At 38.7% G+C, this 14,555-nt stretch overlaps 1 protein-coding gene across 1 annotated transcript in view; it reads left to right on the forward strand.

Annotated features, from left to right (window-relative positions):
• Window positions 1-14,555, forward strand: part of LOC141577578 (uncharacterized) — a 736,830-nt gene that overhangs the window by 282,686 nt on the left and 439,589 nt on the right. The window lies entirely within an intron of this gene.

Raw genomic sequence — 14,555 nt, forward strand, 5'->3', positions numbered from 1 at the left:
TGGTAATGTATGAATGTATCACTTTCCCTACATCCTCACTGAATATTAACATTGTTGTGCATTTTAGTTTTGCCAGTTTGATGGGTAAAAAGTCTAATTATCATTTTATGATTAGTGTTTTCCTATCAGCAAGCCTAAAACTCTTTTTTCATATAAACTTATTGTCTATCCGTTTCCACCATTTACGTTTCCCCTCACGTGAATTTGTTTCACCCATCTTTTTCTTGGATATGTTTATCTTTTTACTATGAATTTGCAGTTTGGTCAACAGGAATATTAACTCTTAGTCTACATGCATGTTACAAAAATTTCCCTACCATATCAGCTGGGTTTTTTTGTTTTTTTTTTTTTGATGTCATGTTTGATATCGTTTGCTATGGAAGATTGTTTTATCTATTAAGATACTTCTGTTCTTTCTTTTAAGACTTTGGGTTTTCTTCCTTTCTTAAGAAAGTTTCACTCATTCTAAAGCATGCAAAGTTTACTTGCTGCTGCATCTGTGTCTGTTCCTGTACCCATATCTACATCTGTATCTATCTGGAATTTATTTCTCTTTGTGTTGTGACAGGCGGTATATTCTCTTTTTTTTTAATATTTAAATATTTCCTCTTGTTTAGCATTTTCATGGGTGTTTTTGTATCCATGTGGCCTATCTCTTTTGCTGATTGTGCTAGAGCAGGTATAATGAAGCATTTAAAAGTGTGGTCTTTGAAGTCATTTTGGCCCAGCTACTTGTTTGGTATGTGAATGAGCACAAATCAACTAATTTTCTTTTTTCAAATCCATCAGCCTTGCTTTATCTTTTAGATTTTTTTCCTATTAAAATTTTCTTTAATTGCACACCTAGATAAAATTTCTTCCATGCCAATAATGCATTTAATGATCTGTTTTTTCCCCACTGATTTTTGCCTTTACTGGAACCATAGTTTTTGATATGTAGCATTATCCTGATCCTATTTCTAAGAGATTTGCAAATGTTAGCCACTATATATAAATAGATTTAAAAAAAAAAAGATTTCTTCTTTATAACACAGGAACTATATTCAGTATCTTTTAATAACCTTTAATGAAAAAGGATTTGAAAATGAATAGATGTATATATTTATTTATGACTGGGACACTGTGCTGTACACCAGAAATTGACACACTGTAACTGACAATACTTCAACTTAGAAAAAGAAGAATTCTGTGATTGCCCTTTTGATATCTTTTAGAGAAAAGAATTTTATAGGAGAATAATTCTTATACCAATGCTTGAGTATTTTTAAATTTTATAAATAAATAAATAAATGCATGTTAATGTCATTGCCTTAACCTCAGTGTTTAATACCTGGTTTGGAGGAATCACTGAGCTGTTCTCTCTTGCCTAATATGTGATTGCTTTCTATAAATACTCCGTGGGCATTAGAAAATAACCTACTTTCCAAATCCCCTTGTGGTTTGTAATGTTTCATAGAGTTTATTGGCCAGATTTGTATTTATCATCCACATCCTCATAGCCTTAATGCTTTATCCCTCAGAGAGTTAGAAAGATATATTAAATCTTCTGACTACTATTGTAGAAAAATTTACAGATTTTGGTTTTTTAATTTATATTGTCTTTACCATTATAATGTATAGCCATTTCATAGCCAAAGGAACATTTCTTTCTGGTTAGGAGAATTCTAAACCCTGGGATTCCAAATGCTGTTGCATACAACAATGTTATAATTTTACAATGTTTTACCCCATAATAGAACAACAAGAAAATCATTAAACTTAAAAAAATTTTAATCTTTGGCCCTGTAGAGAAGTTGACTATTACAAATTACACAAGGCTGAACTTCCAAGAAAGGCATCAGTCCATGAAATTAAATTATGCATTTTGAAGGTGCTCTGTCTAATACTGACAGATACTAGTTGAAGAAATAATTGTCTGGATTTTTTAAAAAGACTCTTTTATCTCTTTTGTTCAACAGGCTGGTTCAAAATTCCTAAACTGACTTCTACAATGAACCAAAATACCTTTATTTTCTCTCTCAAATGAAGACTAGCATATAAACAACTGGAACCATGTCCATTTCAATTAAACTTGGAATTCTATAAAGATTCAATTATATATTTCAATAAATGCCCTGGAATTAGGGAACTGTCATGTTGAAATTACATTACAACTGTATTTCTCAAATTATGATTTTTATTCCTCGGGGAATCATGATAATAGACCAAGGAGTACGTTAAGCAGCTGCATTGTGGAATACCTTCATGAAGCATCAGTTATGTTCAGAAATACAGTGGAAGTGAAGGGGCTGCGGGTAGACAACTGTGAGAATTAAGTAATGCATCTAGCTAGTTACAAACATTTTTATGTTAAATATATTTCTATTTGTGAACCCAAAACAAAACTTGAATGAAAATATTCTCAGTTTTTACACATAATAAATATTCAAATACAGCTGACCCTTGAAAAACTTGGGGGTTAGTAGCACTGACTGGCTGAGTGGTGGAAAAGCCTTGTATAATTTATAGTTCTCTCCTTATCCATAGCTTCAACCAGCCTCGGATTATGTGATACTATGATATTTACTGTTGAAAAAAAATCTACATGTAAGTGGAACCGCGCAGTTCAAATCCATGCTTTTCAAGTGTCAGCTGTATTAGAAAAGCGTGTGTGAAGTGTAAATACCCTTCTCACCCGCAAATTCTCTTTCTCCAGTCCTTTTCCCCAGTGCAGTGGGTTTTGTAATTCTGCTGCTCACTGCTACCCAGGAGTTGTCTTAATTCCCAGTGCAGGACTGTCTGATAAAGCTGGAATGAAGCAAATAGGTATCACACATACATGAGAGCTGTTTGCTTTGTGTATTTCTCTTGGATCAGGTATTTATGAAACATTCTCTTTAGTTCTAATAGTTTTTTCTTTTTTTCAGTCATCTCTCTTAGATTTTCTAAGTGATCATATTATCTGCAAATAAATATAATACCTTACTTTTTCCCAAATTTATACCTTTTTTTCATAATTAGGTTTATTTAATTTATTTATTTATTTATTTATTTATTTATTTATTTATTTATTTATTTATTTTAATGGAGTTGCTGGGTATGGAACCCAGGACCTCACAGATGTGAGGCATGCACCCTACCCCAATATATACCTTTTTATTTTTTTCATTTTCTTGTTTAAGCTGATGTTATCAATAATAGTTATTGATAATGTGGTTATGTTTTTTGTTTTGTTCTCCTAAAATTGGTTAAAAATGCTTTAAGAAATTCTGCATTAAGTATGACAGGTTACTTTTGTTGTGTTATGGAAATATTCTACTATTTATATTTTATACACAATGTGAATTAAATTTTACAGGATGATTTTGGCATTGACTAAGATAACATAATTTTCTTTTTTGACCTATTTTATACGAATGAATTCCATTCTGTTTAGCAGAATTTACCCCTCAACTTTTTGACATAACTATCACAGAAATGCTTTCACAGTTGTGAACAAGTAGATAACTTTCATCTTAATATCTCTTTGTTCATTTCAGTCATTTGTAGGGGGGTGATTGAGTTACAGTCTTTCTCTCATTATGCCATCTTTCCCATAAACTAATGTATATATTTTAGTAATAAAAGAAAGGCTCAGTGAACAATATATTTTTCAGTGGTTTTATAATTAGGATATAGATGCAGAGGGATTATTTTTCTGATATATTCTATCAAGAGCTTACAAAGCTAATTTAAATGCTAGACTTTTTGGTGAAACATGCAAGTATAAATGTTAAATATTTGTTTATGTAAATAGAATTAATAAGACAAATAACTATTTTCATATGGGTGGACAAGGGCTGTATCATCTAAGACTGAGACAAAATTTCCTCCCAATGTTATACTGCATTTTTTATTACTGTGGGTATTAGTGACACAGTAAAAAGCTATCATAATTTGTCACGTATTTGTAACAGAGGAAAATAGTAAACTTTAAGCTCTGTTTATAGTTCCTTCTTTGAATGTTCACTGCAAAACCTCTTTCAGGACCAGGTATTTGTGTGTTTTTGGAATCTAATTATTATTTAACGTCTAAATATTACTGTGCAGAAGGGTTAGACTTGACAGCCCTTAAATCTCATAGTCTAATGTTTGAAAATGGAGTTCCTCATGCGGAGGATGTTCGGGGCCCACTCTGGTTTTGAGGACACGGCAGCAAACTGCCAATTATTGTGGGCCCTCCCATCTCCAGGCCCTCCGTGCCGTTGATCCACCCTCTGTGCAGCCATCTGTCTTAAAAAGGAGTGAATGATAACAGCAGCCTGTTTGGCAAGAATTGACAAACCACCGACTCTGGCCCCCTTCCACTGTTAAGTGATGGGACTGGAGCCGTGTAAGAAGCCGGAGCTTGGCCAGGCGCAATCTGAAAAAGGCACTTGATCCCTGAGGAAAAGATGCAGGGAGAGCATTATTTCAGTGAATGTTTATGAAAAGCAGTATTCTCTAAAGCAAAACTAGAAAAAGTCTTGGCTGAGCTAAGTATTCATTACGTGGAAGAGAATGATTAAGGAACCAAATGGAGACTAAAAAGATAAAAAAATTCGGAAGTAAAGACTTGACCCTTTACAAAGGAAGCTGGGCGGGAAGGGCAGCCTTCGTTCTGTGGACCCGTGTAATTAACACACGACGCTCAGCTCACGTAAGGAATGCACCGTCCTGGTTACCGCCTAGCCGGGGGTCACCCTGGGATCTCTGGCAAGCCAATTGAATGCCTCCGTATAAAAAACACTCCGCGATTACATTGCATACAAGGATTTTTCAACTTGACGGTGAAAAAAAAAAAATTCTCTCCGCGTTGCAAAAGAAACCGTTACTGTGGAGAAGGTATAATTACCCTGAATGGATAAGCTCAGAGTGCGGTAGGGTGATTTAATTCTTGGAGTGTACAGTTTGGTGAAGTGGAAAGAGAATTTGTTCACAAGAACTATTCCTGCCCCCCTCTTCCCCTACCGTGCTGGCTGGGCTACTGGATGGAACCCCTGGTGTCAAGGCAGTTATACTACGTGTTTCTTGTGTGACCTTCACCAGGTTGCTTCTCTCCTGTTAGTTGATCTAAAAGAAGTGTGTTCAGATTGCACAGAAGTATAAAAAGAAGTGTCTGAAAGAAATGGTCCCACTCACTCTGTCCATGTTCTTGGCAGACATGATTGTTCAAATATGACATCTCGTGCTGAGCCCAGATGAATGTTCTCAGAATCCTCCAAGCTTCCACAACCTCTGTCAATATGTTGTTAATGAACAAACAGAAACAAAGCAACCAAACTTCCTAGCCTGAGACAAATCAAATGAACAGTCACTTTGTTTAATTCTAGTCACAAAATAAATGAAATCATCAAGTGTTCTCATAAGTTACCGACTTCCTAACAAAAGCATCTCTGAATCCTCATTTTTGTGATGCTCAGATCTTCTTGGATATAATAATTGTGTGAGAGCATTGTTCTTTTTTCTACCAGGGGCAGATGAACTATAAATTTGATAACCTGGTAAATATGCAGATTAAAAAATATTTTTCAATTTAATGAGCCAGTTATTCTGAAATCTGGCTCCCTTATTAAACCATCTTTCTGAGTAAATGACTTCTTACCTGAATGTTTTTGCCTCTGAATCTTCCTCCCATAGGAGTTGAAACATGAAATGATATCTAGCTGTTATATTTGGACCAGAAGGATCAGGAACATCGTTTTCTATTCAGAAAGTCTGGGATCATGCTCCTTATCTAGTAGGAAATTAGGATGATCAAGGTTCCCTTTTCATGGTTCCCAGCTCATCCATGTCATTGCTAATAGACCCCAGGTCTGGGATAGAAAAAGTTTTACTGATAGAATATTAAACATTTGGTTTTAATAAATTATATAATCTTATTGAATCAATATTTATAATAGAAACCTGTTCTTCGAAGTCTGAATAGAAGCAAGGCAGTCATAGATGTAGCTCATGGCTAAAACACTTCGGAAAAATGCACTCTGTATTCAGAACCAATATCTTCGGTGTATTCACAAGTGATGTATTTTAATATATTCACAAAAACTAAAGGAAACTGCATGGTACTTTTCCCTTCTTTTTATTAATTTAACAAATGCGAGGCAGAGTTATTACTTGCAGCTGCATGGGACACTGCCTCTTCCTCAAGGCTCTCTTTCAATAAAATATTACGTTTATGAAAGCTTACTTGAATCACGAATTGCATGTTCACGTGAAAAACCCTTTATGATGCATAACTGTTTCCTTGTTGACTATGGGAGTAAAATATTTACACTTTGGGATGTTTAAAAAGGATGGTGGTCGCCTGCACAGCAGAGGAACAGGTGAGGGGTCCCAGGGCTTGAGTCCTATGAGGAGTTAAGATACAAATTTGTCTTGAGGATTTTAGCCTGGCAGAGCCAATCTGAAGCGGGAGGAACCTGATATAAATGGGAAACGAAAAACTATGTGCATCAAGCTATGGATGTATTTAATTCTTTGGTGCATCCTGGGAAGTTAGAGGCAGTGAGGACACCAAGCAAGCATGGCTAGAGTTCAGTGGCGTGTCCCACAGGAAAGCTAGAAGAAATGCAATGGGGGAGTTCTAGATGAGTGAAACCTGTGCCTTTTGTCCTTAATTCTTTGAGCTGAGAGTGGGTCGGCCCTAGCAGAAACTGTTTGTTTTCAGTTGCTATAGAAACAAAACAGTTCAGATAACACAGGTTGGGGAATGTGTGGATCTCACAATTATCACCCAGTGCCGAACCTGAACAAAGTCCATCAACCACTCCAGTGAGGGTCTGGAGAAAGATTTCTGGTGTGAGTCAAGAAGAGGGGGAATATCTGATAGGAAGAGAAATCCTTATACTAAGTCAGAGTGAAAACTGACACTTAGGATGGAAGGAAAGACAATTCCCCATGGACTCCTGGCTGCCTAATGCAAGTCTTGGGTACCAACTCTGGTGCATCCTCCCCACAGGTCATCTCATAGCACGATGATCTAGGACTTGGGCTTCTTTGGAGAAGCTTCACAGGGAGTTTAACAGAATGTAGGGTGGAAGAGAGGTGAGCAAAGCAGGGGTGAGTGAAGCCTAAAGGATTTCTGGACACTGCACTGGGCGGGTAACCAGGGTGCATACACCGCAGACCCTCAGGTGCCTTACTTCCATGATGTACACTGTTGGGATTCAGTGTTGCCTCTTGCTCTAGACCATCCTAGTCTCAGGTATGAGGGCGGTAGAAATGAAGCAAATGCAATTTCAATGCATCCTTCAGAGTTTGACACCTCCACTCGCCTACCAAAGGCACAAACTGAAAGGTTTATTTTTAATTGAAGTCTATAGTCTGTTTACAATGTTGTGTTAATTTCTGGTGCACAGCACAGTGATTCAGTTATACATATATATTATTCCTTTTTATATTCCTTTTCATTATAAGTTACTCTAAGATATTGAATATAGCCATGTGCTTTACAGAAGAAATTTGTTGTTTATCTATTTTGTATATAGTAGTTAGTATCTGCAAATCCTGCTCTCCCAATTTATCCCTCCCCCGACCTTTCCCCACTGGTAACCGTAAGTTTGTTTTCTATGTCTGAGTCTGTTTCTGTTTTGTAAATAAGTTCATTTGTGTCTTTTTTTTTTTTTTTTTAGATTCCACATATAAATGATATCATATGGTGTTTTTTCCTTTCTCTTTCTGGCTTACTTTAGTTAAAATGACAAAGCTTTTGGATGTAAGCTTGTCAGTGACATTTGGTGCCTTTTGAATGTCTGGGAAAACAGATGTATTATTTAAGTTGAACATCATTATGGAAGGCTGCTCAACACCTCCTCAAAATTGTCACTAGAACAGGGGCAGATCCTTCTAGGGTGTGGAGGTCACTGCCACGTTCAGCTGCTTGTGATGTGGGCTGGGCAGTGGGGAGGGTGACAGTGGAGGGGTTAAATCACGTTGCTAGTGTGCAGGAGGAGTTCAACACATTGTAGGCTGGCACCGCACCTGGGACACAGTCGGCTTAATCCATTTTTTAAAGCAGGAGTTCTGCGACTTGGCCTCTCCCACCTCTCCCTAACAATCAGGCCTTTCTTGAACTGGCCAGTCCCTTATTACTCGTCTGCTCCTGACCCACTCTATCATTTTGCTGCTATGGAACTGAAAGCGAGGACAGTATTAGATAATGGCTTAAGCTGCAAGCCTTTTCAGAGATGCCAGTAAGGCACACTAGCAGATTTTCAAAAGATTCCTAGAAGGAAACAAGTAAATGTTGAAAGTGAATGTCCCAACAACAGTGGCTGCCCTGCATTGGGAACTGTCCCCAGTGGCTCCCTTTGCCCACCTCCTACTCTTGGTGGCTGCCAGAACTCATGGCTGATGAGCTGGAATCATGGCTTAGGTATTGTTATTTATCCCTGTCAATCAAGCTGTTCCCTTAATTTCCTCACGTGACCTACTCTTAATGTGACTACAGAGTCTGGCTGTGTGCTTTTCCCGTTATGCTAATAGAGAATTGTTGAAGGAGAGAGGAACCAAAGGTGATGAGTTAGTTTTAAAAAATGATAGCTTTGGGAGCGAGTTTGTAAATTAACAGCTTTGCATTTGTGAGGGGAGAAAATTGATGCAGAGAAGAAGTTTCCTCAAAGGTTTATATTTAGCTTGAAACACTATGAAAAATGTTTAGAACGGAAATAGTCACATGATCTCAGATCTCCTTGAAGTCATCAGAGTTTCTGCTTAGATGTGAATGTCCATAACCCTGCTGAATTCCTGATTTCTAGAGGATACAGCTAGCATCTCATCCCCCAAAAGAAACCATGGACTTGGGGCTCCTGCCTGCCTTTGGGGAGGTGGCTGATGTCTCGAGTAGCCACCTAATTACATCCAGTCCACACTGGGAGACTTTTTTATTTTTAGATTCAAATCAGGATTTATTTTTTAAAATTTTAGTAATTTTTTTAATTGAAGTACAGTCAATTACAATGACACACTGGGAGACTTTTGAAAATTGAGGACTATCCATAATTGTGGTGGGACAGCAGGAGTAAACCAAGACTGTGCCCCAGAAAAATTGAGATGAATGATCTCCCTAGCGTTGTACCTTGTCCTGGGGGGTAGCTTGATTTTTCAATACTTCTTGGGTCTACTGACTTCAGCAAAGGATAGGTTTGATTGCTCCAAAAAGCATGCATAGAGAATGATCTATGCCTTTCCTCACAGGGTCTGGCAGAATCACTGGCTCCCTTGCTGTAATATGTTCTGATCCTACTGGTGCTGAAATGAGTGAGAACAATTTATGAGTGCATCGATAAATAAGAGTGGTCTGAGTAATGAGTAGAGGGGGCCCAGGCCTCGAGTCTTTCAGAAGTAATGGATTTTATCACGAGTCTTCCGTAGTTCATCTGGGGAAGCAAGTCCTCATCTCACAGCCTCCCACCAGCTCTTTCCAAGTCCCTAGGATAGGAATTGGGAGGTTTGCTGTTGGCACGTGATTTATATAACGCTTGCTGCTAGCATGTGGGTGGGCACATGCTGCATTAACAGTTTGTGACAAGTATCCTGAGGGTTCCAATCATGGCCTCTGGAGTCGGACTGGCTGGGTATTAATCCTTAGAGGGCAAGGCACTTAAGTGGTGTGCCTCAGTGTTCTCCACTGTGAGATGACAACAGTAATACTAACAGCATAGGCTTGTTAAAAGGATGGGAGATTTATAACCGTGCCTGGAAATAAAGGTTAGCTGTTCCCAATAAAGGATATTCATAGCATCTGCACCCACAGATGATTACAAGGGGAAGAGCTGAAGCATCTGCACCCCATTAGATAACCCTCATCTTTCAATACCTGTGTTTTACCATCTCCTGGTATAATTAATCTTAACAATTTTTCTTCCTCATCACCAGGCTTGGGAATAGGGGACACATGCCCCTAGCAGACTCATTAGGAGTTTGCTAAAGTCATGGGTAAGTCTCTTATCTTGACTAGACCTACTTTTGGTTATTTGAGACAAGCAATGGAACAGAAATTTCAGGACATCAAGATGTCTAGAAGCCATTCAAAGGGTTATTCTGCTGCCTTTTTATTCTCTATTCAAAATAATTTCACACGACACTCAGATATCATCACGTTTAGCTTTAGCCTGCTGCATGTGTGGTGAATTCTTCCAAAAGTGATGGCAGGTTTTCCTCCCGTGCTTGCGGGGGCACCCACAGGTGAACTTGTCTACCATAAGGGTAATTCTCAGTGAACTGTTTCCTGGGTTTTTTACTATTCCCAAGGACAGAAGCAAGTTGAGTTCACTAAGCCGCTCCATTCTTTTGAGGCTAACATGAAAAAGTAACTTGTTAGGGTTTTTGAACTAAGATTCTCAGGGGAACTTTGAAAACATATATTTCATTTGCTGCAACAATGGAAATTTTATCTTTCTGAGAACAGGTGTATGCAAATCTTGGGGTGTGTGTGTGTGTGTGTGTGTTTGAGAACAAAAGTTGTCACAATTGATTGTTTCCTTGAAAAAAGGTAAAGGACTTTAAATATATGGTGAAATTTCAGAGGACTTTCAAGCCTATAAAATGGAACTCAGCTAAGATTTTAGTGAAACGTTGCCATACTAGAATCCTGTTGGATTTGCATAAGCTAAAAGCCATGTAAATTATTTTCCAAGATCCTTTTACATCATACTGATACACCAGGGACCAGGGGAGGTAGCCCCAGTTGATAAATACTCAAAGTAGAATACCTTTTAAAAAAAAATTGAAGTATAATAAGTTTACAATGTTGTGTCAACTTCTGGTGTACAACATAATGTTTCAGTTACACATATGCATATGTGTATTCGTTTTCATATTCTCTTTCATCATAGGTTACTACAAGGTATTGAATATAGTTCTTTGTGCTATACAGAAGAAACTTGTTTATTTTATATATAGTAGTTTGTATCTGCAAATCTTGAACTCTCAATTTATCCCTTTTCCCCTCTTTTCCCCCTGGTAACTGTAAGTTTTTCACCTATGACTGTGAATCTGTTTATGTTTTGTAAATAAGTTCATTTGTCTTTCTTAAGATTCCACATGTAAGTGATATCATATGATATTTTTCTTTCTCCGTCTGGCTTACTTCACTTAGAATGACAATCTCCAGGTCCATCCATGTTGCTGCAAATGGCATTATTTTATTCTTTTTTATGGCTGAGTAGTATTCCATTGTATAAATATACCACGGCTTCTTTATCCAGTCACCTGTTGATGGACACTTAGGTTATTTCCATGTCTTGGCTATTGTATATAGTGCTGCTATGAACACTGGGGTGCAGGTGTCTTTTTGAATTAGGGTTCCCTCTGGATATATGCCCAGGAGTGGGATTGCTGGGCCATGCAGTAAGTCTGTTTTTAGTCTTTTGAAGAATACTCATACTGTTTTCCATAATGGCTGCACCAAACTCCATTCCCACCAGCAGTGTAGAAGGGTTCCCTTTTCTCCACACCCTCTCCAGCAGTTATCATTTGTAGACTTCTTAGTGATGGCCATTCTGACTGGTGTGAAGTGATACCTCCTGGTAGTTTTGACTTGCATTTCTCTGATAATTAGTGATATTGAGCATCTTTTCATATGCCCATTGGCCATTTGTATGTCTGCATTGGAGAATTGCTTGTTTAGGTCTTCTGCCATGTTTGGATTGAGTTTGTTTGTTTGTTTTTGTTATTAAGTTTTATGAATTGTTTCTATATTATGGAAATTAAGCCCTTGTCTATCTTATCTTTTGCGAATACTTTCTCCCATTCCATAGGTTGTCATTTTGTTTTGCTCATGGTTTCCTTTGCTGTGGAAAAAGCTTATAAGTTTAGTTAGGTACCATTTGTTTATTTTTGCTTTTATTTCTATTGCCTGGGTAGACTGCGGTAGGAGAACATTGCTGAGATGTATGTCAGAGAGTGTTTTGCCTGTTTTCTTCTTAGAGGTTTATAGTCTCTTGTCCTTTATTTAAGTCTTTAAGCCTTTTTTAGTTTATTTTTGTGTATGGTATGAGGGAGTAGAATACATTTTTGCTCTAGCCCTACCTACCCTACCTTCCACAAGGATGCTCTGAACTCAGAATTAAGGTCTCAGTGAGATCCAGGTTCACCCAGAAGCTACCTTGGAGGCGAGGGATCCTGGGAAGGTGATCAAGGACTGGACCTGTCATCTGGAAAGCCCATCACCTAACTGTACTGCACACCATGATGCCACTTTGGCTGTCTCCTTTTTTTTTCCTTAAAGGGAGGAAGGGGCAGCTGATTAGCTCCCAAATTCCTGGCGGCGTAGTTTTAGCTCTGTCGTTCACCACCGCTCTGCCCTGGAGGCCCTTTATTTGACCCTCTTGTCTTCATATCTGGGTGCATCCTTCCTTCCTCACCCTGTTAGTCTTTAGTATTGGCTTCTTATTAGCATTCCTGCTCTTCTACATTTTCTGCAATGTCACAGAGGCTCAAAGCCTAGAAATGACTTTGCTTCCCTGCCAGTGGGGTTCTGGTTTATGGTCTCATCAATAAGAGGTTCTCACCTGATGTTTGGAAAGTGGACAAGGAATAACCAGCACTTCCCCAGCCGTGGGAACATGTGCCTGGACTTCCACTGGCGGCAGCCGTGGGGGTTGACAGTAGTTTTGGGGCGTCATCTGTGAGTCTGCAAGGCTGGTTCCCTGTGATTCTTGTCCACTCAGCTAGCTGAAACCTGGCAAAGGCTATCGTGACCTTTATTCTGCTTCCACCAGCCCCTCCAATTGTTCTGTGAGTCTCTGATACTTAGTATTAAGTTATTTTCTGTGTAAAATACTTGAGTGGCTGCTGTTTTCGAAACCAAAGTATGGTTGTTAAAGCAGCCAGCTTGTAGATAGCCTTTGACAAGACTGAATAGAAAGCCGCACTGGACGCTGACTGGAGCAGATGTCCCCCGCGCTGTAGCTCATGATGGTGCGAGACCTCCCCCATCTCCAGCCTTGCGACTCAGGCGGCCAGCAGGCAAGCGTGCTTGGCCTCTTCCCTACATGGAGACAAAGGAAACTGCTTCTTCTGATTTTCCTAACAGCATCCCTCTCAGAAGTGTTACCATTTCCCCTCACTTAATAGGAAAGGAAACGGGGGTCAGGGAGTTTCAGTAGTAGAAAAGCTATCGAGAGGCAGAAGTCTGCTTTGCATCAGGTTTCCTGTGCCATTTTCACACACCTCTGAATTCTTGTCTAGAGCCGACCTCCTTTGGAGTCCCTTCAATGGAATTCTAATTCTCTATTTCCCTGTGGTATTTTGACTGTCGTTATTTATTGTCAGATTTTAAAATTTGCTTTCTAGAAGACTTTCTAGCTGAAAGAAAAAAACTGCAATGATAATAATAATATTAAAAAAGTGTCACTTATTAAGCAGTTACAAATGTCAGACACTGCTGTTTTAATTGCTCATTTAATCATGAAAATTGCTCATTTAATCACGAATGATCCAAGGAGTCATTCATTTTTATTATCTCTATTTGACAAAAATGAAAACTGAGACTCCCAGAGGTTTAGTCCAAAGTAATAGAGGTAGTTTATAGCAAACCCAGAATCCCACCCAGGTCTCTTTATCGCCAATGCTTCTGTCGATTCATTTAATAAATATTTTTCGAGCGCTCGGTGTGTGCTGGGCACTCCTCAGTCTGCGGTGGAGCCGGGCAAGGGAAGCGAGGACACACCCAGTCAGTGTGGAGCGGGAGATGAGAAGGTGGGGGGTGGAGTTCAGCGTGAAGAGCTTGTGGTGATTGACAAGCGCACACATCCCACCAAGAAGCTGTCGCGATGATCTGAGAATAAAATACATGTATTTTTCTTTGAATCTCTGTATATTGCTTTTTCAAAAAGCTACAAATTTGTCAGCATATAACTACCTGTTAAGTAGTTTGAAACTGTTTAGTAAATGGATCTGTGTGGCCTAGGGATGCTGTTAAAAAAATACTGATACTAAGGAAGCCATAAACTGAGAAAGTTTGAGAACCTTGGGCTACAGGTTAGAAGTGAAATAAATTTGAACTTTACTGATGTGGTCTTAAAATTTAACCAATTGCTCTAAAATTCAGGTTTCCTCCTTTCCTCAAAGCACATCTCAGTCCTCATTAAATGTATGTGCTCTATGCTTTGCTTAAAAATTCTCCTGAAAAAAAAAGTGATTCAGATAAACAGGGTTTTCTCATTAATAAAATGATGCCTCTTCCAATTGCTATCACTAGTCTCACACAGCTTTTTCATTTTTCAAACCTTTATTAAAATGTCACTTCTATCAGGAAATTAATTATGAAAAGAGGAATTGAGTGATCGGAGCCATAATTTGAGAATGGACCAAGAATTACTTCTTCAGAGGATGCTCTGATCTTAATCCATCATTTTGTGCTGATGAGTCACGAGCCCCACCCACCCCTGGGGCGGCCCAGCAGAGGTACCGCAAGTCATCTAGAGCTTGGGCCTCACCCTTTGCCCACAGGCATCCCAGGCTTTGAGCAAAGGCCCCACATTCATGTGCCACCAGTGATGGTCTAAAATTGTCTCTCTAAAAATTCAGAACCTATTTACTTCTTTAAGGAA

The sequence above is a fragment of the Camelus bactrianus genome, chromosome 4 (assembly GCF_048773025.1).
Source record: "Camelus bactrianus isolate YW-2024 breed Bactrian camel chromosome 4, ASM4877302v1, whole genome shotgun sequence".
Classification (NCBI taxonomy): domain Eukaryota; kingdom Metazoa; phylum Chordata; class Mammalia; order Artiodactyla; family Camelidae; genus Camelus; species Camelus bactrianus.